Here is a 27,019-nt window from a genome sequence, read left to right on the forward strand (position 1 = left end):
TTATCTGGTATTGATGACCTAGTCTAGGGATAGGCCATCAATATTAAAGGACTGAACAACACCTTTAACCTCTTTCAATACAAAGTTTCTACCCTTCACCTGGAGAAGACACATTTTATCTTATCTTTCCTCTGTAGTGGTCATTGCAGATAATTGTAGCATTACACCTAGATATCCCGTTGTCCCGGTAATTCAATCCTACTAAGTAATTCACCCTACTGGTCCACACAGAAGAGCGGAGGCCATTCTGTAGGACCTACTCACCACGGATTGGACATATCCTAGTGGTATGGTTCCAAAGTCTTGCTTGGACAGGAAGACTACACATAGAAAATTTGCAAAATTATTTTCAGTGTGTCCTCCTCCTAGTTCTCACCGTTCTGTGTCTGGCTGTAGGACAACTGGCTGCAGCTGGAGTCTCCCCCCTTTTTCCTGTTTGCAGTAGGATGGATAAACCCAACCCCTCGGGTCCACCACTCACTCAAAAAATGGCACAGATCAGCAGATTAACTCTTGGGATTTTTGAAGGATTTTTCCAAGAAAATTAATCTTATAATCTTAGATTACGCCCCGTGTTGGCATTTTTTTTTTTTTGCAGTTCAGAATAAGTAACACACACATTTTCTTCACATTAAAACAACATGTAATTGGCAGATACTCACCATGTTCTGCTATATCATATGACGTGGAAATGAACCCAAGATGGGTAACACAGAAATGAAGACAAGAAGATATTAGGAAGTTCAAAGTACTATAGAAATTTCCTACGGGGTTTCTTGACACTTGGTGGCTGGGAAGATACAGTTTGCCCTTCCCTGCTTGTCTCGTCTCATTGCACGTCAGTCCGCTCTGGACATGTAATGTGGTCGGTCAGCTGTCAATCACGATTAGTCTTACAACATAACTTTCATTACATCTAATATCAAACTTTTGTCCTGAAAAGAAATTTTGATGAACTGAAAAAAGTCACCAGTCTATGGAGGAGTATTTAATACTGATTTATTCCGACACCTCGGAAATGCTATTTATGGCACCTACAGTGATGACCGCAGGATATACTCTGGAGAGCAGCCATAATAAGTTCTACCACTGATATACTAACTTTATAAAGTATTATTAAAGCCATTATTATAGCTCCTCCAGTGCCCAGGGATCTCCTCAGACCTCCTCTGTGGCTCTTCATTCCTCCTCCGCGCAACTGGCTGCCGTTGATTAGAAGGTCGACCATTGATCCTGAATGACCTTGGTCATCACGATTTATTCAAACAGTACTTAAACCCATCCACATTGCCTGTAGATAAAGAACTCTAGCCACTTTGACTCTTGTTCATGTTTCTATTTACTTTGTCCCTGACCTTCACTTTGATCTTGTTTCTGGATTCCACACCTATCTTCCCCTTCGAATTTGTTGCTTGGTACCTGTGGCTCCATCCTTGGTATTGACTCCTGCTCCTTTTCTATTTCATACCTTGACATTTTGACGTCTTTTCTTATGATGATCCCGGACTTCTTCCCTGACTGTGCATCTGCCACCAATTGGTCACTTTTTTGGGAACGCGGCTTCAGAATCCAACTGGAAAAGTCCATACCTCATTAAGGGAGTAACGAGTGAAGGGAAAGTTGTAGAACTTTGCATTCCAGTCTAGCTATTGCCAAACCAATTGCACCTTATGGAAACTACTCCTTCAGTGAGATACATAAAACTGATGCTTTACCTTCATAATATTTAACAATCAGGTCAACATCTATTACACCCAATGCTGGTGATGTAATATACAGTGTGGTACATGTAAATCACAGGGTCCCATAACAACAGTTGTAATTGTGGCCCCCCAGGGTACTCCCTATGAAATAAGAACAAATACGGTTTATACTACATATTCATTTATATGTTTCCACTGAGTCACATATCCCAACTTTTGTAAACCGGTAGAAAGGCAGGAATTTTGGCACATACATATCATTTATGTTCCTATATCTATTTTGAAGCCACTTAGTGTTCTCACCAACAATACCCCTTTTACGGCTATTATGGAGTATAATGTTATCAAAAATGCCCCTACTCACACTGGGTATGGTATCCCCACAGTGAATCCCTTGCCCCCCGTTTCACACCACGCATGCAGTATGATGACCCCATGGTGCCTCCAGCAAAGTATGATGTCCCCACACCGCCACTAACATCGTATAATACTGCCACAGTATGATGCTCCTAAAATGCCATCCCATAATATTATATACCCATAGTTCCCCCCCCACGCACACACACAATGTCATGGCCCCTACACAGTATGAAGCCCTCAATCAGTATGATGGCCCCACATTCCCTTACTCAGTATGAGGACTCACAAAGCTTCCTACTCAGAACGAAGGCTCCAAAATGAGGGCGTACACAACCCCTCACACAGTATAATGGACCCCACAACTCTCCACTCAGTATAATGGCCCCCATTCAGAATAATGCCTCCCACGGCCGCTCACATAGTATAATGACCCCCACAACTCCACACTCAGTATGATGACCTCACAGCCCATGACGCAGCATAATGACCCCCACAGCCCCTCACACAATATAAGGCACACCGCTCAGTATGAGAGCCCCCACTGTCTTCAACTCAGCATGGAGGGCTTCACAGTCTCCTCGAACCTCCTATTCAGTATATTAGCCTCCACCAGCCCCTTCACTCAATATAATGGCTCACTCAGTATTAGGGCCCCACTAGCCCTCCACTTAGTATAATGGTATAGAGAGGGAACCCCACTAGCCATAAGAGCTTACACTCTACAGGAGAGAGGGAGTGGCCTGCTGACCATAAGGAGGTAGACTCTACAGAATAGAGAGACTTACCAGTGACTCTGGAGATGCAGTATAAAGTGTGCTCCACTGGGAACCACTGATCTGTGATGGCCCAAGTACTGACCACTGCTGTACAAGGTATGAAAATCCACTAGATGTCATACCTGAAGGGCAAACCACACGTATCCTGAGGAAGCCATCCCTTGTCCGACCCAAGCATCCAGCTATCACCCCATATTGTTGCTCGCTTTCGCTTCCAGACTCCTCAAACGACGCATCTACATTGAACTTTCCTCCAACCTCTCACCCAACGCGCTTTTTGACAACCTACAATCCGGTTTCCATCTCCAACACTCCACTGAAACTGCCCTAACCAAAATGAACAGCAACTTACTGACTGAAGCTAGCACACAATATTCTACACTCCTTCTTCGACACCTGCCTTCTGCATTAGACACAGTTGACCAGCTCCTCATGCTAAAGATCCTATCCTCCATTGGCATCAAGCATCGTGCCCTCTCCTGGATCTCTTCAACCCTCACTAACTGCACATTTGACACATCCCATTCCCCTACTACCTCCTCATCCCACCCTCTCTTTGTTGGTGTCTATATTAAGACTAAGTTCTGGACCCCTACTCTCTTCCATCTATAGCTTTGGCCTAGGAAAACTCATGAAGTCCCACCAATACCTACACTCAGATCTACCTCTCTGGCCCAGATGTCACCTTTCTGCTGTCCATAATCCCAGTGTATTTCTATCTATCCATCAATCTATCACAATAAATGACATCACACTTTCCCCTATGCCACATGTCTGTTGCCTCATAGTAAACCTTGTCTCTGTCAAGTCCTTCAAGTCCACGCCCTTACACGTTCTTCTGCTTCCAACTGAAAAGTAATTCCAGAATTCGTCCTTTCTTCAAGTCTAAATCTACTAAAATACTAGTGCCTGCCCTCATCATCTCCATCACTATCTCTATTATTAAAATGTAGCTGTGTGAGGAGCCAGCAGGGCATCTTCTCTGGGGGCTGGATTCCATGGAAGGGACATCCAACACATCACTCTGTCTTGCCTAAGGTATTAACATAGAGCTCAAGCATAGGTTGAAGACATGAACGAAAACCTAACATCATACTGTTATATATCATGTTGTAGTAAAAATGTGATGCTATATAATAAAATGGACAGAATAAAAAATAAGGAAAAACATGCTACAGTCTACATAAAAAAATATTTCAATTAAGGCAAAATCCCCACAAGATTGGAATTAAAACAGTGATATTAAAGAAGCAAACTTATCAAATTTAGTATTATTGCAATATATTGCTATCATCATATTAAACAGCTCTGTGTACTTGCAATTGCTCATTTTGCCTTTCTACCCAGATAATTCTTCTGTTTTCCATTAGGTTTATGACATCACGTAATTATAAACTGACAAACTGAATCCTTCTAAGCGCTATGTAGAAACAGGAGGTCAATTTTCTCTGTATGAGTCATGAGTCACTGCAAACATTCCTGGCAGAGGAGGATCGAGCAACTGACTCAAGAGGTGACGAGGGGATGACTCATGCAGGGAAAAGAGACTTCCTGTTTCTACATAGAGCAGAGAAAAGAGAAGAATTATCTGGGTAGAATGTCAAAATGAGCAATTGTAAGTACCCAGTGCTATATAAAATGATGACAGCAATATATTAAGAGGATAAGAAAGGAGGGGAGCTTCTTTATGGCTTGAAATACAAGGTTGCTTTAGCTGCAACACCTGTACTGCCAGCAATGGATGCTATGTATTGCCTGCTGTCACATTGCAACCGTGAGGCTACTGCAACCAACAAGCAAGTCACATGAAGTCCAACCTCGTCGGATTATTTTTATACTCGCTTGTCAGATACTGTTCATGCAATATGGCAGCGACACCGAGCAAACTTTAGCAGCGCAATAAATGTTGGGGCCAAAGTCTCTGTGTATTCCTAACCCTAAGGGAATGTTCTAATAGGACAGCTGCTGCCCATAGTGTATGCCTTCTTAAGGAATAATATGTATGTTGTAGATTGGGGTCTCCTGATTGACCTGCTCTAATGGCAAAAGCAAACAACTATTTCTAAGAGACTTCAGAGATCAGCTGACTGCAAGTGACTCTGACTCTATAATCTGCCTGAATCGATCTCTCTACCTGACATTTAGTACAGTACACAGCACGTGCTGCTCACCCGTCTTAAGTTTTGTTTGGTATAGTTATTGGGTAAACCTGGAGGATGACAGAACTTATCTATTACTAAGGCCCTTCTTTCCTTCTTTCTTTCTTTCTTTCTTTCTTTCTTTCTTTCTTTTTTCTTTTCTCCCTTCTTTCTTTCCTTTCCTTTCTTTTATTCTTTCTCTTTTTCCTTCCCGCCTTCCTTCCTTCCTCTCTGCTTTCATTCTTTCCTGCCTTCTTTCTTCTCTTTTTCTCTTTACCCTTTTCTTTCCTTCTCTTTCTTTTTTTCCTTCCTTCCTTCTTTCTTTCTTTCTTTCTTTCTTTCTTTCTTTCTTTCTTTCCATTTTCTTTCTTTCTTTGTTTTTTCCTTCCTTCCTTCCTTTCTTCATTCATTCTTTCCTGCCTTCTTTCTTCTTTTTTTCTTTTCCCTTTTCCTTTCTTTCTTTCTTTCTTCTTTTTTTATTCTTTCTTTCCTATCACTATTTTACTATCCTTTCCTTTTTCCCCTTCTTCTATCTGTCTACACTCCTGAACATTAAAACTGCAACACCAAAATGGAAAAATTCTCTTTATTTCCTTTTCTTTCTTTCTTTCTTTTTCTTTCTTTCTTTCTTTCTTTCTTTCTTTCTTTCTCTCTCTGTATCTTAAACTCTTCTACACTGAAATTGCAACACTAAATGGGAAAAATCAAGTTCCTTTCTATCTTTCTTTTTTCCTTCCTTCTTTCCTTTTTTCCTTTCTTCTTTCATTCTTTCCTGCCTTCTTTTCTTTCTTTCTTTCTTTCTTTCTTTCTTTCTTTCTTTCTTTCTTTCTTTCTTTCTTCCTTTCTATCTTTCTTTCCTTCTTCCTATCTATCATCTCTCTCACTCTTTCAATACATTTCTTTCTTTTTTCGCACAATGCTTTCTTTTCACACGCGATGTAATAATGTCGGTGGCAGGACATATGCATTGGCTGTCGAGCTCCACTTAGTAGGGCGCGTTTGATATTTATAGCAGGAAGCTGCCGTCAATTATCAGCCGCCCCGCTATGTATAAAGGCCGTCCTCTCTGTATTACAGGAGAAGGATGAACAGTACCACTGTGTGCGATCTAAGGGCTCAAACCAAATCATTTATCGAGGGCTGAATCATTTCTATGTGGACCCTTCGGCCAGGAGACGATGGGCGCTGGCCTCTCATATAGGAGGCCATTCAGTCTGGCAGACTGCATAGTATTTACTGTGTTCCATGCTCCAGCCACAGAAAACGACCTCGTCAGACGGGTTTACAAGCCGCTTACAAATGACACTCGGAAACTTTTTCTTTTATTGCCTGTGAATTTAAGAAATTGCATTTCATGAAAAGCTGCCCTTCTCCAAGAGTCAGAGCCCTAGAAAGGGAAGCTTTTGGCCAATGCACACTTGACATTAGACCTTAATCCTGGAGATAATTCCTATGGCCGGTGAAAGAAATACTCTTTGGAAATAACTGATTTTTTTTCATAAATATTGCAAATACTATGGTAAACTTTAGAGTTCCTCCATCAAGGGCACTCTATTCCGGGAACCTAGGAGACCGCTCTCCTTTGATTGATGACGCTTTTACTAAACTCCCCATTCCGGGCTAAATACTTTATTCCCAAACTAAGGTATAAAGCCATATTCACTAGTGATGAGTGAGTATACTCGTTGCTCTGGTTTTCCCGAGCATGCTCCGGGTGTCCTCCGAGTATTTTGGCGTGCTCGGAGATTTAGTTTGTGTCGCCACAGCTGCATGATTTGTGGCTGCTAGACAGTCTGAATACATGTGAGGAATTCCTGTTAGGAAATCCCCACATATATTCAGGCTACCTAGCAGCCACAAATCATGCAGCTGTGGCGACACAAACTAAATCTCCGAGCACGCCAAAATACTCGGAGGACACCCGGAGCATGCTTGGGAAAACCAGAGTAACGAGTATACTCACTCATCACTAAGGCCGATTTCACATTTGCGCTTCAGGGCGCAGCGACGGCCGCCGCTAAGCCCCGCCCCTGCAGCACCTCTGCCGGTAGCTCCGCCTCCAGACGCATGACGCTACATGCATCATGCGTCCCCCATCTTTATCACTGAGGACGCAGGCCGTGCGCAGTATGTGTTTTTGCGGCACCTGCGTCCTTTTGATGGTGCGCCGACCAGCGCCAAATGCAACCTGTTGCAATTTGGTTGCGCTCGGCGCACCGTCAAAAGGACGCAGGCGCCGCCAAACACATACTGCGTACGGCCTGCATCCTCAGTGATAAAGATAGGGGACGCATGACGCATGCAGCGTCATGCGCCCAGAGGCGGAGCTACCGGCGGAGGCGCGGTAGGGGGCGGGACTTAGCGGCAGCCGTGCGCAGGCCGTCGCTGTGCCCTGAAGCGCAAATGTGAAACTGGCCTAATATTCACACATTAGATCTTTTCCAATACGGTATCTGAAAAACGGTCCGTTTTTTATTCCGGTGTGCTCTAGCCATTTTTCATCCGTGTGTCAGTTTTTACAAAACTTGTTGCCTCCTTTTTTTCTAGAATAAACAAAAAAAATTCTCAGCTTCTCCTACCCATCAAACGGTAAAACCCACAAAGCACACAGACATCATCCAAGTGCTGCTCTTTTTTTAAACAGATTTATTAACTTACTCTGGCGAGTTTGATCAGCAAGAGCAACAAGTTCCTGATATTTACCCCCATTGACCCCAATTTTTTAGGGCTCTTTTTTTGGCGCAATTGCTATTTTTGCGGATAAATCATGGACTCATTACAACCAATGCGCCTTTTCTCGTGTCATTTTTTTGCCGACTGATTGTACCCAAAAACAGGAAAATGAAGAAAAGGATATAAATGTGTATAAACATATGTACATAAAATTATATTAGTATTTGTACATTCCTTTTCATTGTCCTATCCGGTTCTGTGCGTCACAGTTGTTTTCATGCTGCCAGGGTTCGCTGTAGGCAGTAGAGATGGGTGGATTGATTTGTGGACTCCGGTCGAGGTCAGTGATACCTGGTAGCTAGACAGGAAGCCCGCGAATATTTTACTACTGGCATCTCCGGCACTACATTTGATTTGTCAGGGCGGGTGTAACATCATGTATATGTGACGTCACGCAAAAGACAGTGTGCCAGTCCTGACATATCAAATGCCGTGCCAGGAACGCAGTAAGGTAAGAGATTTGTAGGCCTCCCATCTAGCCACCAGGTGCCACTGACCTGGACCGGAGACCTGCAAATCAATTTGCTCATGTGTACTGCAACCGGTAAACCCTGACAGCATGAACACTCCTGTGCTGCACAGATCCGGATTCGACAATGAAAGTTAATGTATAAATACTTCTTTGTAATGCTAATATGATCTTATGACCATTCACACACATTCAAGTACATTTCTGGAAAAAAAAAAAAAGAATTAAAATAAAAAATTGTTGATATTCTCACCTTCCGGCATCCCAAGGCCTCAGCGATGCTCCCGGCAAGTCCCGTTCCCAGTGATGCCTTGCACAACAATGACCTGTGATGACCTAGCGGTCTCGCGAGATCGCTACATCATCAGAGGTCAATGTCGCAAGGCATCACTGGGACTGGGAGCTACTGGGTGCATCGCGAGGATCGGGAAGGCTGCGGCGGATGCCGGAAGATGAGAAAAACACAATTTTTAAAAAAAAAAAATTATTTTAAACTTTATATCTTTTTACTACTGATGACGCATAGGCCATCTCAATAGTAAAAAGTTGGTCACACTCGTCAAACACTATGTTTGACGAGTGTGACCAACCTGTCAATCAGTATGCTGATTTTTAGCGTATTTCCCGCAGCAGGGAGTTGCGGAATTGCCGCGGAAATTTCGGCAAAAAATCCGCACATCGGTACATAGCCTTAGTGTAATGAGTCCGTGCTCTAACTGCAAAAATAAGATATAGCACGCATACGGAAAAAATCTGATGTGTGAAAAAGCACTGCGAAATTGGGCTCAATGACGTCAAATATCAGGAGTCAGGGCCTTTTTAATTTACGTTGCAAGTCCAGAACTATAAGGCTGTGTGCCCACGTTTCTTTCTTTTAAGCATTTTTTATGCGTTTTTCGGGGTCAAACCGCATCAAAAATGCTTAAAAGAAGCATCCCATTAATTTTAATGCATTTTGGCCTTTTTGTGCCAATGGAAGCGTTTTTTACCGCTAAGGAAACGCTTAGCAGTAAAAAACGCAGCCTGTTCATTAATTTCCGCTTAGGTCCGCGTTTTTGGCTATTTCCTATAGTCCAAAAGATACGCGAAAAAACACATCAAAAACGCACGTTTTTTGCGCAAAAAACACGCAAACATCACGGCAAAAAAACACGCGGAAAAAGCACGCGTTTTCTGGGAAGGAGACCCGTTTCCTGAGCATTTAAAAACGCTAACGTGGGCACATAGCCTAATGGTGGGTCCAGTTAAATTTTTGCAATGGTGTTTCATCGTGATTGGATTTAATTACATTTTTGCAAGAACTGCAATACAAAAATTCTGCCAACTCAGTGAATAACTTCAGTTTGTGAAAATTGCAACTTTCCCTTACTATACATTCCCAATTCTGTCTCCACCAAATATAAGGCTGCGGACTGTTAAATGGCCTTTGCACTATTGACTGCCATATATAAATAATAAAGAAAAAGTATTAGAATTTCTGAAAAAGAACATCCTGTCCTCTTCCTGCTGGCGCCTTCCTTAATTTCTCTCGAAAGGCGCATGTTTCACATGCTGGGCAGCAGATGGTGCATGGTCAGTCACTATGTGTTGTTTGTGAAGGAGCAATAACTGCGCTAATCTCACTGTTTTAATAAAGAATTTACAGGCAGCGGTAAAAATAACCAATATCTGTGAAAGGGGAGATAAATGACAGGAACTGAAGTCTTTTACATTGGTAAACCAGCCAAAGCAATTTTGGGACATTTCAGCCCTGTAAAAAAAGTAAAAAAATCCATCATACGCAGGAAAAATAGACAAGTATATTTAAAAAAAGACTTTATTTGCGATCATGAATAAAATTTCACATAGAAAACTTACAGGGGTAGTGAAACGGACACAGGTCTATGCGTTTCGAGCATAACTGCCCTTAGTCCTGACCAGTTTTAATGGTCACAAATAAAGTCATGTTTTAATATACTTACCTATTTTTCCTGTGGATGCTGGATTGTATTTTTTTCTGCCATACATATTACCCAGGAGCCGATCTGGAGTTTTGCTATGAAGCCCCTAAATATTTTTGGTGCAAGCAATTACCTTCTTAAGTCTTATGCTTAGTGAGAGAATGTTCACCTGTGTGCAATCTAAGTGTCACATGTCTGTCAGTATATACATGTGGCGCCCCCAGGAGTATGGTCGCCACAGTGGCATTGCCTTCCTCCTGGGAGGGTGATGTCAGGCTTGGAGGCAATGAAGGGTCTCTCTAGCAGTTAACCATGTCATGAAACACAGTTCCCACTCCGGGCCAGCAGAGGGAGCTCTGAACCAGAATTGGGGGAGGAGTGCTCTGAGGGCCAGGAAGGGAAATTAGGTAGTTAGTGTGAGGAGGGCAACGTGTGTAGACGTGTGGAGAGAAGCTGGAGGTTGAGCTGAGGAAAGAGAGCTCCCTCCCAGTGATAGCGCATGATCTGGAGCCTGGTCTCCACGGTTGTATGGATACTGAAGGTCCTGCAACAGAAACCAGAGGAATAGAAAGCTGTAAATGCTCTATTCCCAACTAAGACTCGGAGGCACAACAGCGACGTGTGAGCCAGGAGAGATAGAGGGCTACAGCTGTCTGCCATATGAGGTAGTTCTAAGAGAAGATAAGATGGAGGAACTTCAGTGTAACACTGTACTGCATGTACCTCAAGCCAGCGCTAGGAAGGAGACTAGACAACCCATCTGATAGAGAGATCCCTGAGTTGCTTCCAGGCTAGCCTGCTCCTGTGCCATCTGTAACCAGGACCCTGGACTGCGTTTGCCAAGTGACCCATTTTGGCGTCACGAACAGGATTACGGAGCCCGGTATCCCTGGGTCCTGTGTGCCAGAGACTGTGTTGTGTGCTATAGACTGTGTGCGAAATTGGCGCCATTGCCACCATTATCCCGCTGATTGGCGCATGCTGGAAGAAAAGGGGGCAGGCCTTCATGGGCGGAGTCAGCCGAGAAGCGTGAAAGGAGAAGAGCACGCGGGAAGTGAGAAGCTGAGGCCTGCAGTTCCGGCGTCCCCTGATCCCGCCGAGGAGCAGCATCTGGTAAGCCAGCGCAACCCCGCGGCCTGGCCCACGTTAACTAGGGGGGAGAGAAAATGTCTGAGGACAATGCCATTGTAGCGGCGGATGCTCCCGCTAACCTCCCAGCGCTGCCAGATGCAGCGTCCAGCGCAGCTGCGGCTCCAACAGCGCCACTGAATCCGGCAGCCAGCGCTGCCTCCAGGGCACAGCAAGAATCAGCGCCCACCGCAGCGGTCCCCATAATGCCGCTGTCTATGCCCTATATACCGGGAGCAACCTGGCTACCGCAGTACTCGGGTGAGTCACAAACCCTGAGTGAATTCAAAGAGAGACTTTGCAGTTTGTTTGAGGTGTATCCTCTATCTGAAAGTCAGAAGGTGAACATCCTGATTGGGCAGTTAACAGGTGCAGCACAGAGAGAAGTAAAAGCTTGGCAGGACACTGACAAAGAGACTGTTAAAAAGATTCTGGCTAAGCTCAGAAGCACCTTTGACACACGCCCTGCAGCTGAAATAAAGATGAGATTCTTTGGATGTAAGCAGAGAGCGCAGGACAGTATACGGGACTATGCTCTTAACCTGCAGGAGGCACTGCGAGCCATAAAGCAGATGGATCCAGACAGTGTGCAGGACGGAGACAGACTGTTAAAGGAGCAGTTTATTGAAGGACTCCTATCCAGTACCCACAGAGCACAGCTGCGCATTATAGCCCTGCAGAACCCTGACCTGGACTTTGCAGACTTCAAGGACAGGGCTATCCGGGTGCTGCATGTACCAACTGTCAGCTGTCCAGCGCCCCCTAGGCGCCCCCTAGGCGCCCAGCGATCACCTACCACCAGGAAGCAACATCTTTCCCTTCAATCCCTGTGGAGGCTGATGCACAGACTCTGGATAAAGATCCTACAGAAGAGCTGCGTCTTCAGGACCAGGAGTTGACCAAAGGGATGGCTGCACTTACTAAAAACGTGCAGTCCCTGCAGGTGTCCTCCAAGGAAAAGATCCAGCTTGCTTCCAGTCCAGAGGATGTCCCGTGGCTCCGTAGGAGGAGAACCCTGCCACTCCGAGGGAGGAACAACGATCGCTATGACCAGGACGGACGTCCCATCTGTCATCACTGCCACAAAGCAGGACACCTCACAAGATTCTGTCCGTTAAACGAGTAACCCCTGGGGCAGAGGGCCAACCCCCAGGAGTAGGACCACAAGGCCCAAGGAACTGGCGAGACAAGTATGTTGGAGGGAGACCGATCCTTCCAGTGGTGATTGACGGCATTCCCATGAACACTTTGCTGGATACTGGCTCCCAGTTGACCACCATGCCCTATATCCTTTACAAGCGGTATTGGGCTGACTCTGAACTCATCCGTGGCCCAAGTGATGAACTAACAGTAGTTGCCAGTAATGGTCAGTCTTTACCACAAGTGGGATGTAAAGAAATTACTGTTAAAGTGGGGAGGGTGGAGTTAAAATCTCAAGGTCTGATAGTTGTGGATATTGATCGACGAGAATGTAATCCCATGATGAATCTTGGTACAAATGTAATAGAAAATTGTCTTTCTGAGCTTATTGTCTTGTTGCAACAGGTGGCTGAGACTGCTGGTTCCAGTGAACAAGGAGTCCTGCAGAAGGAGATCAAGGCCCTGACGCAAAGACAGCAGGTAGAACTCTCTGGCGGAGAAATTGGCAGCGTCAGAGTGAGTGATGCTTTCCCCTTTGCAATACCCCCCAGATGTGAAATGTTGATTAGGTGTCAGGCAGCCGTAGGCCTCAGAGGAAAAAATTACCAGGCAATGGTAGAACCAGTTTACTCTGATAGCAGGCCCACTATCCTGACAGCCAGAGGGGTAGTGGATGTCCATAAAGGGAGAGTACCTGTACGCCTTTTGAATTGTGGGGAGGAGGAGGCCACAATACCTCGGTATGCCGCAGTTGCTAAGCTGCTCACTGTCAGTAACAATGCAATGCAGGCAGCAGAGCCCTTGGTCTCATCCGACCAGGTGGAGGACAATGGCTCTGTCAAGCAGCTGGAGGAGTGGTGCCAGCAACTGCAGGTGGGGACTGACTCTACACCTTCATACCAGAAAAATGGGGTTTACAGGGTGACCCAGGAATATGAGCGGGTATTCAGTAAACACCCCCTAGATTTTGGGAAGGCAAAAGGGGTTCAACACCATATCCCCACTGGAGATCATCCACCCATTAAAGAAAGGTACCGACCTATACCCCCAACACAATACCAATGTGCTAAAGGTATGTTGAGAGAGATGAAGGAAGCTGGGGTTATCAGAGACAGTTGTAGCCCCTGGGCAGCTCCAATAGTTTTTGTAAAGAAAAAGGATGGTACCATGAGAATGTGTGTTGACAACAGGAAAATTAACAACATTACACATAAAGATGCCTACCCATTACCCAGAATTGAGGAGTCATTAGCTGCACTTAAAACTGCTAACTATTTTTCCATCTTAGTTCTCAGTAGTGGGTATTGGCAGGTTCCCGTGGCAGAGGCAGACAAGGAGAAAACAGCATTCACCACCCCAATGGGTCTCTGTGAGTTCAACTATATGCCATTCTGGCTCTGCACTACCCCAGGAACATTTCAAGTGCTGCCTGGGACACAAGAACTTTGAGACAGTCCTGTTGTACCTTGATGATGTCATTGTCTTCTCCAAGACTTATGAAGACCATCTGAATCACCTGGCTGAGGTCTTTGAAGCCTTGTCCAACTTTGGCCTGAAGGTGAAGCCTTCCAAATGCCACCTCCTGAAGCCCAAGGTACAGTACCTCGGTCATGTAGTGAGTGCAGAAGGTGTGGCACCAGATCCTAACAAATTCACAGTCATCCGGGATTGGCCGAAGCCCAGTAACCTCCATGAACTACGCCAATTTCTTGGGTTGGTAGGCTACTACCGAAGGTTCATCAAGGGCTTCACTGAAATAGCCACTCCTATGCAAAATCTTCTGGTGGGGCAGTCCAAGAAAGCCAAACAGAAAAGTTCCACATTTGAATGGACTGAGGAGTTGGAGAGGTCCTTCACCCGACTGAAGATGGCTTTCACAGGAGATGAAGTTCTGGCCTACCCAGATTATGACCAACCCTTTGTGTTATATACTGATGCCAGCAACGTGGGACTTGGAGCAGTACTGTCACAGGTACAGAATGGCAAGGAAAGAGTGATCTCCTACGCCAGCAGGAAGCTTCGTCTCACTGAAAGGACCCCAGACAACTACAGTTCCTTCAAGCTGGAGTTCCTGGCCATAGTCTGGGCTGTGACTGAAAGATTCAAGCATTACCTAGCTTCAGCCAAGTTTACCATCTTCACGGACAACAACCCAGTGACTCACTTGTAAACTGCAAAACTAGGTGCACTGGAGAAGCGATGGATGGCTCAGCTGTCTAACTATGAGTTTACCATCAAGTACCGGGAAGGGCATAAGAATGCCAATGCTGATTCCCTGCCAATTGGACTAAAGTAAATGATGCCATAATGGTGCCAGTGTTGACATTTCCCCAACTGGTAGTACAAGAAGAAGTGACTCATGAGAACTCTGAAACTCAGGAAGTTTAGGTAGCAGATGCCATACCAGCAGTGGAGCCAGAGAACCCTTGCCCTGCCAGTGGTGAATCTGTCATACCCATGGTGAGACTAAGAGTTGGTAGGAGAGTACTACCTAGTTTACCCACACCAGAGTTATGCAGGTCTACCCGTACTACACAAGGTATACCGCCCATCAGATATTGTGTATAGATAAGTTTATGTGAATGTTGAAATTGTGTATATATGTAACTGTTCTCAAGCTTTGTGCCTACAGATAACCTTTAAGAAGCCTTTTTGAAGTTCTTGTTTCATGTTTTGATGGACATTGGACCACAGGACTTGTGTGGTCATTACCCTTGTACATAGTTCACCATTTACCCAGGAATGGACCATGGACATTGATGCTTGGACTTATCATCATAGCACTATTTTTGGAGCATTTGGTTTTTGTAAATTTTTCATTTTTCTTAAATCTTGTAACCTTCGTATTGTTTACATGTTTATATGTTTTCATGTTTTCTTTTATCAGTCCAGGAGTACTGACTTGCAATAGGGGGGAATGTGGCACCCCCAGGAATATGGTCACCACAGTGGCATTGCCTTCCTCCAGGGAGGGTGATGTCAGGCTTGGAGGCAATGAAGGGTCTCTCTAGCAGTTAACCATGTCATGCAACACAGTTCCCACTCCGGGCCAGCAGAGGGAGCTCTGAACCAGAATTGGGGGAGGAGTGCTCTCTGAGGGCCAGGAAGGGAAATTAGGTAGTTAGTGTGAGGAGGGCAACGTGTGTAGACGTGTGGAGAGAAGCTGGAGGTTGAGCTGAGGAAAGAGAGCTCCCTCCCAGTGATAGAGCATGATCTGGAGCCTGGTCTCCACGGTTGTATGGATACTGAAGGTCCTGCAACAGAAGCCAGAGGAATAGGAAGCTGTAAATGCTCTACTCCCAACTAAGACTCGGAGGCACAACAGCGACGTATGAGCCAGGAGAGATAGAGGGCTACAGCTGTCTGCCATACGAGGTAGTTCTAAGAGAAGATAAGAAGGAGGAACTTCAGTGTAACACTGTACTGCATGTACCTCAGGCCAGCGCTAGGAAGGAGACTAGACAACCCATCTGATAGAGAGATCCCTGAGTTGATTCCAGGCTAGCCTGCTCCTGTGCCATCTGTAACCAGGACCCTGGACTGCGTTTGCCAAGTAAAGGTAAAGAAACTGCACCCGGTTGTGTCCTTGCCTCCTTCCTGCAACATCCTCAGCACTGCTACATCTCTGTGCCAAACACTGCACCCTCTTCCTAAACATTCACCTACTCTGCCCTGGGACCAACAGCCCTACCTGTGGAGGGCTACACCATCATTGCTGCACTACACCATCTGTCCCAGAGGATCTGCTTGCAGCGTCGGCTTAACACCTCCCTTGCCGAACACCACAAGTGGCGTCACAAATCACTTATAAATTTTATTCCCAACTCAACCCCTTTTACATGGGCGCCCAGGGCCACAGACCGGGTCACCGCTGCTGTGAGATTCCCATCTGAGAGACCGACCCACTACCGAATACCCCACAGCCCTGGGAGGGTGACTCATACACTTTCTGAAGGCCAAGGACATCTCCAAACAACACCATGAAGACCAGGGAGATCTCCAAACAACACCATGAAGACCAAAGAGTTCTCCGAACAACACCATGAAGACCAAGGAAATCTCCAAACACCAAGAAGACCAAGGAGATCCCAAAACACATCAAGAAGACCAAGGAGAGCTCCAAACAACACCATGAAGACCAAGGAGATCACCAAACACCATGAAGACCAGGGAGATCTCCAAACAACACCAACAAGACCAAGAAGAGTTCCAAACAACACCATGAAGACCAAGGAGATATCCAAACAACACCAAGAAGACCAAGGAGATCTCCAAAGAACACCATGAAGACCAAGGAGTTCTCTGAACAATATCATGAAGACCAAGGGGATCTCCAAACACCATGAAGACCAAGGAGATCCCCAAACAACACCATGAAGACCAAGACCCACTAAAACTCTTGGTCCATGCAAGGAGGGCATTAATCAGAGAGGCAGCACACAGACAAAAGGTAACCCTAAAGGAGCTGCACAGTTCCCAGGCAGAGACTGGAGTATGTGTCCATATGATCACAATGAGCTGTACACACGATAGAAGTGGCCTTTATCGAAGTGTGGGCAGAAAAAAGCCATAACTTACACACAAAAATTCTAAGGCTGGTTTTGAGTTTGCCAAAAGACATGTAGGAGGCTCCCCAAATGTATGGAGGAAGGTGCTGTAATAAGATGAGACCAAAATTGAATACGCTATGTCTGGAGCCAAACATACACAGCGCATCACCCAACATCAACCCACAGTGAAACATGGTGGTAGCAGCATAAGGCTGTGGGGATGTTTCTTGGCAGCAGGGACAAGGAAAATGGTCCTAGTCGAAGGGAAGTTGAGCAAAACCTGTTTCATTCTGTCAGTGATGTGAGACTGGGACGGAGGTTTGTCTTCCAACAAGACAATGACTCAAAGCATACTGCCAAAACAACACTTGAGTGGTTTAAGAGGAAATGTGTAAAAGTTTTGGAGTGGCCGAGTCAAAGCCCAGACCTTAATCTAATTGAGAATCTGTGGTGAGATGTGAAGATATCTGTTCATCAGAGGAAACCATCTAACTTGAAGGAGCTAGAGCAGTTTTGCTTTGAGGAATGGGCAAAAATCCCACTGGTCAGAAGTGGAAAGATCAGAGACACTTATCCAAAGCAACTTGGAGCTGTAATTGCAGTTAAAGGAGGCTCTACAAAGTGCTGACTTTAGGGGGGTGAATAGTTTTGCACACTGAAGTTTTCAGTTATTTTGTCCTATTTATTTGCTTCACACTAAAAAGAAAACCAAATTTCACAGTTGTAATTCCAGGTTTTGAGCTAGCAAAACACAAAAAATGGGGGTGGCATGGTTTTAAATATTTTCGCAAGCCACTGTACATTGTTTTAAGAATTAAGTACTTTAGTGTTGTGGTGCTCAGGACCACCTGCTATGTAGAGAACTGCAACCCACCTCCTTTCATGTGAATTGTCAGTGGTGGTGAAGACGCGTTAGTCCTCAGATTTTGGACTGATGACAAATTTAGAGAAAAAACTGACCGATTTCTATCAATGTTTTGGATCAGACTTCCATCAGAGGTCGGTCTGTGTATTGATTTTTTCATCAGTGTTTCATTCATTTTCCTCATATGCAAAACACATTGAGGCAGGTATCTCAGGCTTCTCCTAGTAAACAGTCAATGAAAAACTGATAGCACACAGATGCCACTATAAAACCAACAGTGTGCTGTTTCAGTATTTCAGGTTTTCAAGACCTATAGACTTGCATGGGTGCATTTGATCAATTACTTGCATTGGGCATAGCTCCATTTACAGACATGTAAGCAGTCCCATTCACTATATTGGGTGTGTGTTCCTTTCGTGAAAATCATAGAATCATAGAATCATAGAATCGTAGAGTTGGAAGGGACCTCCTGGGCCATCTGGTCCAACCCCCTGCTCAAAGCAGGATTCGCTAAATCATCCCAGTCAGATGTCTGTCCAGCCTCTGTTTGAAGACTTCCATTGAAGGAGAACTCACCACTTCTCGTGGCAGCCTGTTCCACTCATTGATCACTCTAACTGTCAAAAAGTTTTTTCTAATATCTAATCTGTGCCTCCTCCCATTCAGTTTCATCCCATTGCTTCTAGTCTTTCCTCGTGCAAATGAGAATAAAGTTGATCCTTCTAAAATGTGACAGCCCTTTAGATATTTGTAGACAGCTATTAAGTCTCCTCTCAGTCTTCTCTTTTGCAAACTAAACATTCCCAAATCCTGCAACCTTTCCTCATAAGACAGGGTTTGCAGACCGGTCACCATTCTGGTCGCTCTTTTCTGAACTTGCTCCAGTTTGTTGATGTCTTTTTTAAAATGTGGTGCCCAAAACTGGACACAATATTCCAGATGAGGTCTGACCAAAGAGGAGTAGAGGGAAATAATGACTTCACGTGATCTAGACTGTATGCTTCTGTTAATACATCCTAGAATTGCATTTGCCTTTTTTGCTGCTGCATCACACTGTTGACTCATATTCAGTCTGTGATCTATTAGTATACCCAAGTCTTTTTCACATGTGCTGTCACTTAGCCCTATTCCTCCCATTCTATATCTGCTTTTTTCATTTTTATTGCCCAGATGTAGTACTTTGCATTTCTCCCTGTTAAAAACCATTCTGTTAGTTGCTGCCCACTTCTCCAGTTTATTTAAATCTTTTTGAATCCTCTCTCTCTCTTCTCTAGTATTAGCTATCCCTCCTAGCTTTGTGTCATCAGCAAATTTAATCAGTTTACCCTCAATTCCTTCATCTAAATCGTAGATAAAGATGTTGAACAATACAGGGCCCAGGACAGAGCCCTGTGGTACCCCACTTGAGACATTCTTCCAACTGGATGTGCAGCCATTTACGACCACTCTTTGGGTCCGATCACTAAGCCAGTTATGAATCCACCTAACAGTTGCCTTGTCCATTCCATTTTTTCAATAAGGATTGTATGAGAGACTTTGTCAAATGCTTTGCTGAAGTCAAGATATACTATATCTACAGCATTTCCTTGATCCACCCAATCAGTGATACCATCATAGAAGGAAATTAAGTTAGTCTGACATGACTTATTAGTTACAAACCCATGCTGACTCTGTTTAATCACTTCATTCTTATCCAGGTATTGACATACATGTTGTTTAATAATTTGTTCAAAGATCTTTCCTGGTATAGAAGTCAGACTCACCGGCCTATAGTTGCCTGGGTCCACCTTCTTCCCCTTTTTGAAGATAGGAACAACATTTGCTCTTCTCCAGTCTTCTGGCACTTCTCCTGTTCTCCAAGAATTTTCAAAAAGCGCTGATGGAATATTTTGGGGCAACACGGACAGACATCAGAGTGAGGCTTTGAGATCTGAGCTGATGAAAGAAATGTCAAATACATGTTTTGCCTAGTTTTAACCCCTTCACCCCCAAGGGTGGTTTGCACGTTCATGACCGGGCCAATTTTTACAATTCTGACCACTGTACCTTTATGAGGTCATAACTCTGGAACGCTTCCATGGATCCCGGTGATTCTGACATTGTTTTCTTGTGACATATTGTACTTCATGTTAGTGGTAAAATTTAATTCAAATAACTTGCGTTTATTTGTGAGAAAAACGGAAATTTGGCGAAAATTTAGAAAATTTCGCAATTTCCCAACTTTGAATTTTTATGCCCTTAAATCACAGAGATACGGCACACAAAAAACTTGATAACTAACATTTCCCACATGTTTACTTTACATCAGCACAATTTTGGAACCAAAATTTTTTTTTGTTAGGAAGTTATAAGGGTTAAAAGTTGACCAGCGATTTCTCATTTTTACAACACCATTTTATTTTTAGGACCACATCACATTTGAAGCCACTTTGAGGGGTCTGTATGATAGAAAATACCCAAAAGTGACACCATTCTAAAAACTGCACCCCTTAAGGTGCTCAAAACCACATTCAAGAAGTTTATTAACCCTTTAGGTGCGTCACTGGAATTTTTTTGAATATTTCACAAAAAAAATACTTCAGGTTCAATTTTTTTTTATTTTACCAAGGGTAACAGGAGAAATTGGACTGCAAAAGTTATTGTGCAATTTGTCCTGAGTACGCTGATACCTGATATGTGGGGGGGAACGACTGTTTCGGCGCATGGCAGAGCTCAGAATGAAAGGAGCGCCGTTTGACTTTTTCAATGCAAAATTGGCTGGAATTCAGATCGGACGCCATGTCACGTTTGGAGAGTCCCTGATGTACCTAAACAGTGGAAACCCCCTACAAGTGACCCCATTTTGGAAACTAGACCCCCCAAGGAACTTATCTAGATATGTGGTGAGAACTTTGAACCCACAAGGGCTTTACAGAAGTTTATAACGTACAGCGGTACAATTAAAAAATCATATTTTTTCCACAAAAATGATCTTTTCACCCCAATTTTTATTTTCCCAAGGGTAACAGGACCCTAAAAGTTATTGTGAAATTTGTCCTGAGTACGCTGATACCCCACATGTGGGGGTAAACCACTATTTGGGCGCATGGCAGAGCTCGGAAGGAAAGCAGCGCCATTTGACGTTTTTGGCTGGAATTGAGATCGGACATCATGTCGCGATTGGAAAACCCCTGATGTATCAAAACAGTGGAAACCCCCCACAAATGACACCATTTTGAAAACTAGACCCCCTAAGGAACTTATCTAGATGTGTGGTGAGAACTTTGAACCCCCAAGGGCTTCACAGAAGTTTATAACATTCAGCCGTACAATTAAAAAATCATATGTTTTCCACAAAAATGATCTTTTCACCCTCAATTCTTATTTTTCCAAGGGTAACAGGACCCTAAAAGTTATTGTGCAATTTGTCCTGAGTACGCTGATACCCCACATGTGGGGGTAAACCACTATTTGGGCGCATCGCAGAGCTCGGAAGGGAAGCAGCGCCATTTGACGTCTTTGGCTGGAATTGAGATCGGACACCATGTCGCGATTGGAAAACCCCTGATGTACCAAAACAGTGGAAACCCCCCACAAATGAAACCATTTTGGAAACTAGACCCCCTAAGGAACTTATCTAGATGTGTGGTGAGAACTTTGAACCCCCAGGGGCTTCACAGAAGTTTATAACATAAAGCCGTACAATTAAAAAATCATATTTTTTCCACAAAAATGATCTTTTCACCCTCAATTCTTATTTTTCCAAGGGTAACAGGACCCTAAAAGTTATTGTGCAATTTGTCCTGAGTACGCTGATACCCCACATGTGGGGGTAAACCACTATTTGGGCGCATGGCAGAGCTCGGAAGGGAAGCAGCGCCATTTGACGTTTTTGGCTGGAATTGAGATCGGACACCATGTCGCGATTGGAAAACCCCTGATGTACCTAAACAGTGGAAACCCCCCACAAATGACACCATTTTGTAAACTAGACCCCACAAGGAACTTATCTAGATGTGTGGTGAGTAGTGTTGAGCATTCCGATACCGCAAGTATCGGGTATCGGCCGATATTAGCGGTATCGGAATTCCGATACTTAGTTCCGATACTTTTGTCATATCGGATTCCGGAATCGGAATCGGAATAGGAAGTTCCCATCATGCTATGAGCCTGCTTGCTTTGATTAAGCCAATGGGAATCCTCCGAATTGTGGGCACATCCTGTTAGGCATGTAGGCATCTTAACTATTGGCATGGCTGTGATTGGCTGCCGAAATGATGTCATGATGCACTATAAAAGCCACCGCAGCCGCCATTTCTGGTCACTCTGCTGTGAATTCAGTTAGGGACAGGCTGCTGTAGAAGACTGTGAGGGACAGTTAGAAATAGCGATTCCACCAAACATCTAGTGCTTTACCCAGGCTACATAAACCACCACTGTAGCCTTCTTTGCCCTAGCAGCAGTGTTCACAGCTGTCTGCAAGGGCTGTGTGAGTGCAGCTCACGCTGTGGAGTGGGTCCTGCAGCCACGTCAGGCTGTAGGCCACCCAGTGTGATCACTGCTGCCTCATACATCTTTTATTTTTTGAGCTGCATTTTTTACATAATTTCAATCTAGTGTGCTTCCATCCGTATCCATATACGTTGGTTGCAAACACTAGTAGTAGACAGCGGAGCCTTTCTGCAGCCTTTCAGTGCTAGTGTCCACTTTGCTGCACTGTTCACGGCTGTCTGAGAGGTCTCTGACTGTGTGTGAGTGCAGCTCACGCTGAGTAGTGTGTCCTGCAGCTACGTCTGGCTGTAGGACGCTCAACGTGCGTCACTGCCTCACACATATTTGTCTTTTAGTGCAGCTCATTTTTTCTTCTATTAGTGTGCATCCATCCGTCTCCATCTACGGTGGTTGCAAACACTATATAGGAGTACACAGCGGAGCCTTTCTGCAGCCTGTCAGTGCCAGTGCCCACTTAGCTGCACTGTTGACGGCTGTCTGAGAGGCCTCTGACTGTGTGTGAGTGCAGCTCATGCTGAGTAGAGTGTCCTGCAGCTACGTCTGGTTGTAGGACGCTCAACGTGCGTCACTGCCTCACACATATTTGTCTTTGAGTGCAGCTCATTTTTTCTTCTCCTATTAGTGTGCATCCATCCGTATCCATCAACATTGGTTGGTTGCAAACACTATATAGGAGTAGATAGAGGAGCCTTTTTTTCTGGCTTGTGCCCTGCCGGCGCAGCCAGATTAGTATTACCCAATTTTTTTGGAGCCTCATCTTTTGCATTGTAGGTTACCTGCCTGCATTGTAATAGCCCCAAAAAGTTGGTGATACTATCAGTTTCAATTCTTTGTTCACATACTTTGAGTTTGTTTCCAACAAAGAAACCACAAAAAAAGTTCACCAAACACTACATTTGGAACTTGTGTAGGCCACATCAGCTCCTATTAAAGTCTAGTCCACACACACACTTCATAAAATTAGTGTTTCTTGTACCTGTAACCAGCTGTTCAGGAATAAGCACACTAAGGCCCCCCTTTGTACTTTTTTGCCTATCTTAAGCAGTCTTGCAAGATGAAGAAGGCAGGGAGTAAGGCGCGTGGGCGTGGGCGTGGGCGTGGAGTTTCAGCAGGGAGAGGACGTGGGGATTCTGCAGGGAGAGGACGTGGGGATTTTACAGGTAGAGGACGTGGGGATTCTGGGCCTGCTGCGGGCACCAGTGGATCAGCATCCCCCAGTTTTAGCAGGCAACAGTCCTTTATGCGCAGCTTTGTAGGACCTCAACGTACCCCACTGCTGCGGGAGGAACAAATTGAAGCCGTTGTCGGATGGATGGCAGCTAACGCATCGACTTCAATTACTTCCGCATCCTCTCAGGATCAGAGCACCGAAGAGCAACCATCTGTCTCTTCACCACCTGCCAAAGTGCCCAGGCAGTCAGAGAGACATGGACAGGAGCCATCACAGTCTCTACTTCTGTTCTCGGAATCTGTTGGCTTGGAAAGAGGGGGCCAGCCAAGCAGCATTCCTGAATGTGAAGAAGAGGGAGTATGCAGTGATGCGCAACTTCTTTGTCCCTCTGAATCTGAAGAGGCGAGTGGGCCAGTGCCTATGGTCAGCACACCTCAGTACGCATCAGATGATGACGAGACTCAGTTGCCACTTTCTGGTGCGTACGGTGCTGGCGAGACAACCCCGGAGAAGCAGCTGTTTGAAGAGGGGAGGGAAGATGATGAGGTCCTTGACCCATCATGGCGTGAGCAACAGGAAGGTGGTGGGAGCAGCTCGGAGGAAGAGATTCCCCTACCGGCCAAAACAGGAGGCAGAGGGAGGGGGAAGACTTGGTTGCCTGTACCCTCCACTTCGGCACCCGTTAGGAGCATTCCTCCTTCCAAAGGCAAACCGGGCGCTCACAAGAGTTGCAGTGCGTGGTCCTTTTTTGACACAGTTGCAGATGACATTTGCTTTGTCAAATGCAAGCTGTGTCATCAGAGAGTCAAAAGAGGGAGAAATGTCAGCAACCTCAATACCACAAATATGTGGAAACATGTGCGCACCAAGCACGAGTTGGAGTTGCAGAGACACCCTGAAGACGTAGGCCAATGTACAGCACCACCTACCACCTCTTCAGTTCGTGTTGGGCCCTCTTCCTCCAGCTCACACACTGCTGGTTCGGCTTCCTCACAGGATCGCCAAGGAAGAACCTCTGCCACTGTTGTCCGGAGACCCTGTCAGATTACACCCATAGCAGCACGTTCCCATCCATCACAGCCATCGGTAGCACAGGCATGGGATAAAAGGCGCCCTTACTCGGCAAACCATCCCCGAGCACAGTCTCCGAATGCTGGCATTGCCAAACTTCTGGCAGTTGAAATGCTGTCATTCAGGCTGGTGGACACTGACACCTTCCGGGACTTAATGGCATTGGCAGTCCCCCAATACAACGTGCCCAGCCGCTTTTATTTCAGCAGGCGAGCCGTCCCTGCCCTGCAGAAACATGTTGAGGGCAAAATAAAACATGCGCTACTAAACGCCGTTAGTAGCAAGGTCCACCTGACCACCGATGCGTGGACCAGTAACCATGGACAGGGACGATACCTTTCCCTCACTGCCCACTGGGTCAATGTTGTGGAGCCGGGTATGGATCTGGAGAGTGGCGCTGTACGTGTTCTTCCAACGCCACGGATTGCAGGACTCCAGTCTCTACACATAGACTCCTCCTCCTACTCAAGTTCCTCAGAAACAGCAGAGCAGGAGCCTGTTACGACCGATATGAGCACAGCCGTGGCCAAACGTCAACAGGCTGTACTCAAATTAATTTCTTTGGGGAATCGAAGCCACACAGCGCAGGAGCTCTGGAATGCTATCAAGCTGGAGAGCGATGTGTGGTTTGGGCCAGCGAATCTCCAGCCGGGCTTGGTAGTGTGTGACAATGGCCGAAATCTGGTGGCAGCTCTTGGCCTAGGCAACCTCACACACATCCCATGTCTGGCACATGTTCTTAACTTGGTCGTGCAGAGCTTTCTGAGGGACTATCCGGATCTTGCTGCACTGTTGCACAAGGTCCGCATAGAGTGCGCTCACTTGCGACGTTCCAGCACGGCAAGATCGCACCTCGCTGCTCTGCAGCGACGATTTGGCCTTCCGGAACATCGCATCATATGTGACCTACCCACCCGGTGGAATTCAACGTTACATATGTTGGAGCGGTTGTGTGAGCAGCAGGCAGCAGTCATGGAGTACCAGCTGCATCAGGCGCAAACAAGTCGCACTGTGCGCCGTTCACACTTCAGCACCATTGAGTGGGCCTCTATGAAGGACATCTGCCTCGTTTTGCGTGCCTTCGATGAATCCACGCGGATGGCGAGTGCAGATGATGCACTAGTCAGCATGACTGTCCCCCTTATCTGCCTGCTTCAACAAACACTGCAAGCACTAAGGGATGAGGTTTCAGAAGAGGTGGAGGATGAGGAGTCCCAAATGCCATCTGCTTCTGGACAGTCTGCGCTACGTGTTTCCTCACAAAGGCCTAGGCAGGGGACACTTTGTGAGGAGGATGAGGAGGAGTCGATGGAGGAGGAAGACATCTCTCCAGAGGAGGGAGGTACACAAACCTCTACTCAGTATGTACAGCGAGGGTGGGGTGATGCAGAGCAGGCCGAGGTCACGCCTCAAACAGGGGACAGCGGTTCTTTGGCAGTTGGGAGTCTGCAGCACATGGTTGATTTCATGCTGCAGTGCCTGAGAAACGACCGCCGCATCGCCCACATTCTCGTCTCGGCTGATTATTGGGTGTACACCCTCCTAGATCCTCGCTACCGGGACAGCGTACAAAGGCTCATACCAACGTTGAACCGGGAGCGTAAAATGTGGGAGTACGAAGAGTCACTGGTGCAGTCCATAATGTTTTCCATTCCACCCGACAGCATTGTTGCTAGTGCTTTACAAAGCAGCTCTGTGCGTCGAGGCAGTGGAGGAAACTCTGCACAAAGAGGGAGCAGAGGCAGCGCCGCAGCACAAGGCAAGACCACTATGGCCCAAATGTGGCAAAGTTTTGTGTGTCCACCACAATTGTCTACACCATCAGCGACGCCTCGAATCAGCAGGAGGCAACGCTTCCGTCAGATGGTGTCAGACTACATGTCTTGCCCTGTCGCTGTACTCCCAGATGGCTCTTCCCCCTTCAAGTTTTGGGTCTCTAAGCTGGATACATGGCCAGAGCTTAGCCAGTATGCATTGGAGGTGCTGGCTTGCCCTGCTGCCAGTGTATTATCGGAACGTGTCTTTAGTGCCGCAGGTGGTGTACTAACAGACCGTCGCACGCGACTATCTTCCGATAATGTTGACCGGCTGACTTTTCTGAAAATGAACAAGGCCTGGATCTCCAAAGACTTTGCCATTCCTCTTACAGACTAAATTAGTGGTTGGCAACTGTATCCAGGTCTGCTGGTGTGTTCATTTTTCTACCACCTGAACTATAATCCCTGTGCTTCAACACAGCCAGTTGTCGCTCAGATGTGTCGTCTGCACAGAGAAACACACTAGCTCCTGTGTTAGTGGGGTTCAGTAATGCCAGCTGATCCCCTGCTGTGTGGACGGCAAAGTCACCAGCTCCATCAACATTCAAACCACTACTGATTTTTAACCGTGCCCAACTTAGGTCTCTGGCTCCACTGTCTCTACTATTTCCCCTGACCTCCAACCCCGCCATCTACATCTCTGAAGTGGCGTCAGCACAATCTACAC

Source organism: Dendrobates tinctorius, unplaced genomic scaffold (assembly GCF_039654945.1).
Source record: "Dendrobates tinctorius isolate UK_male_01 unplaced genomic scaffold, ASM3965494v1 ptg000093l, whole genome shotgun sequence".
In the NCBI taxonomy this organism is placed as follows: Eukaryota; Metazoa; Chordata; class Amphibia; order Anura; family Dendrobatidae; genus Dendrobates; species Dendrobates tinctorius.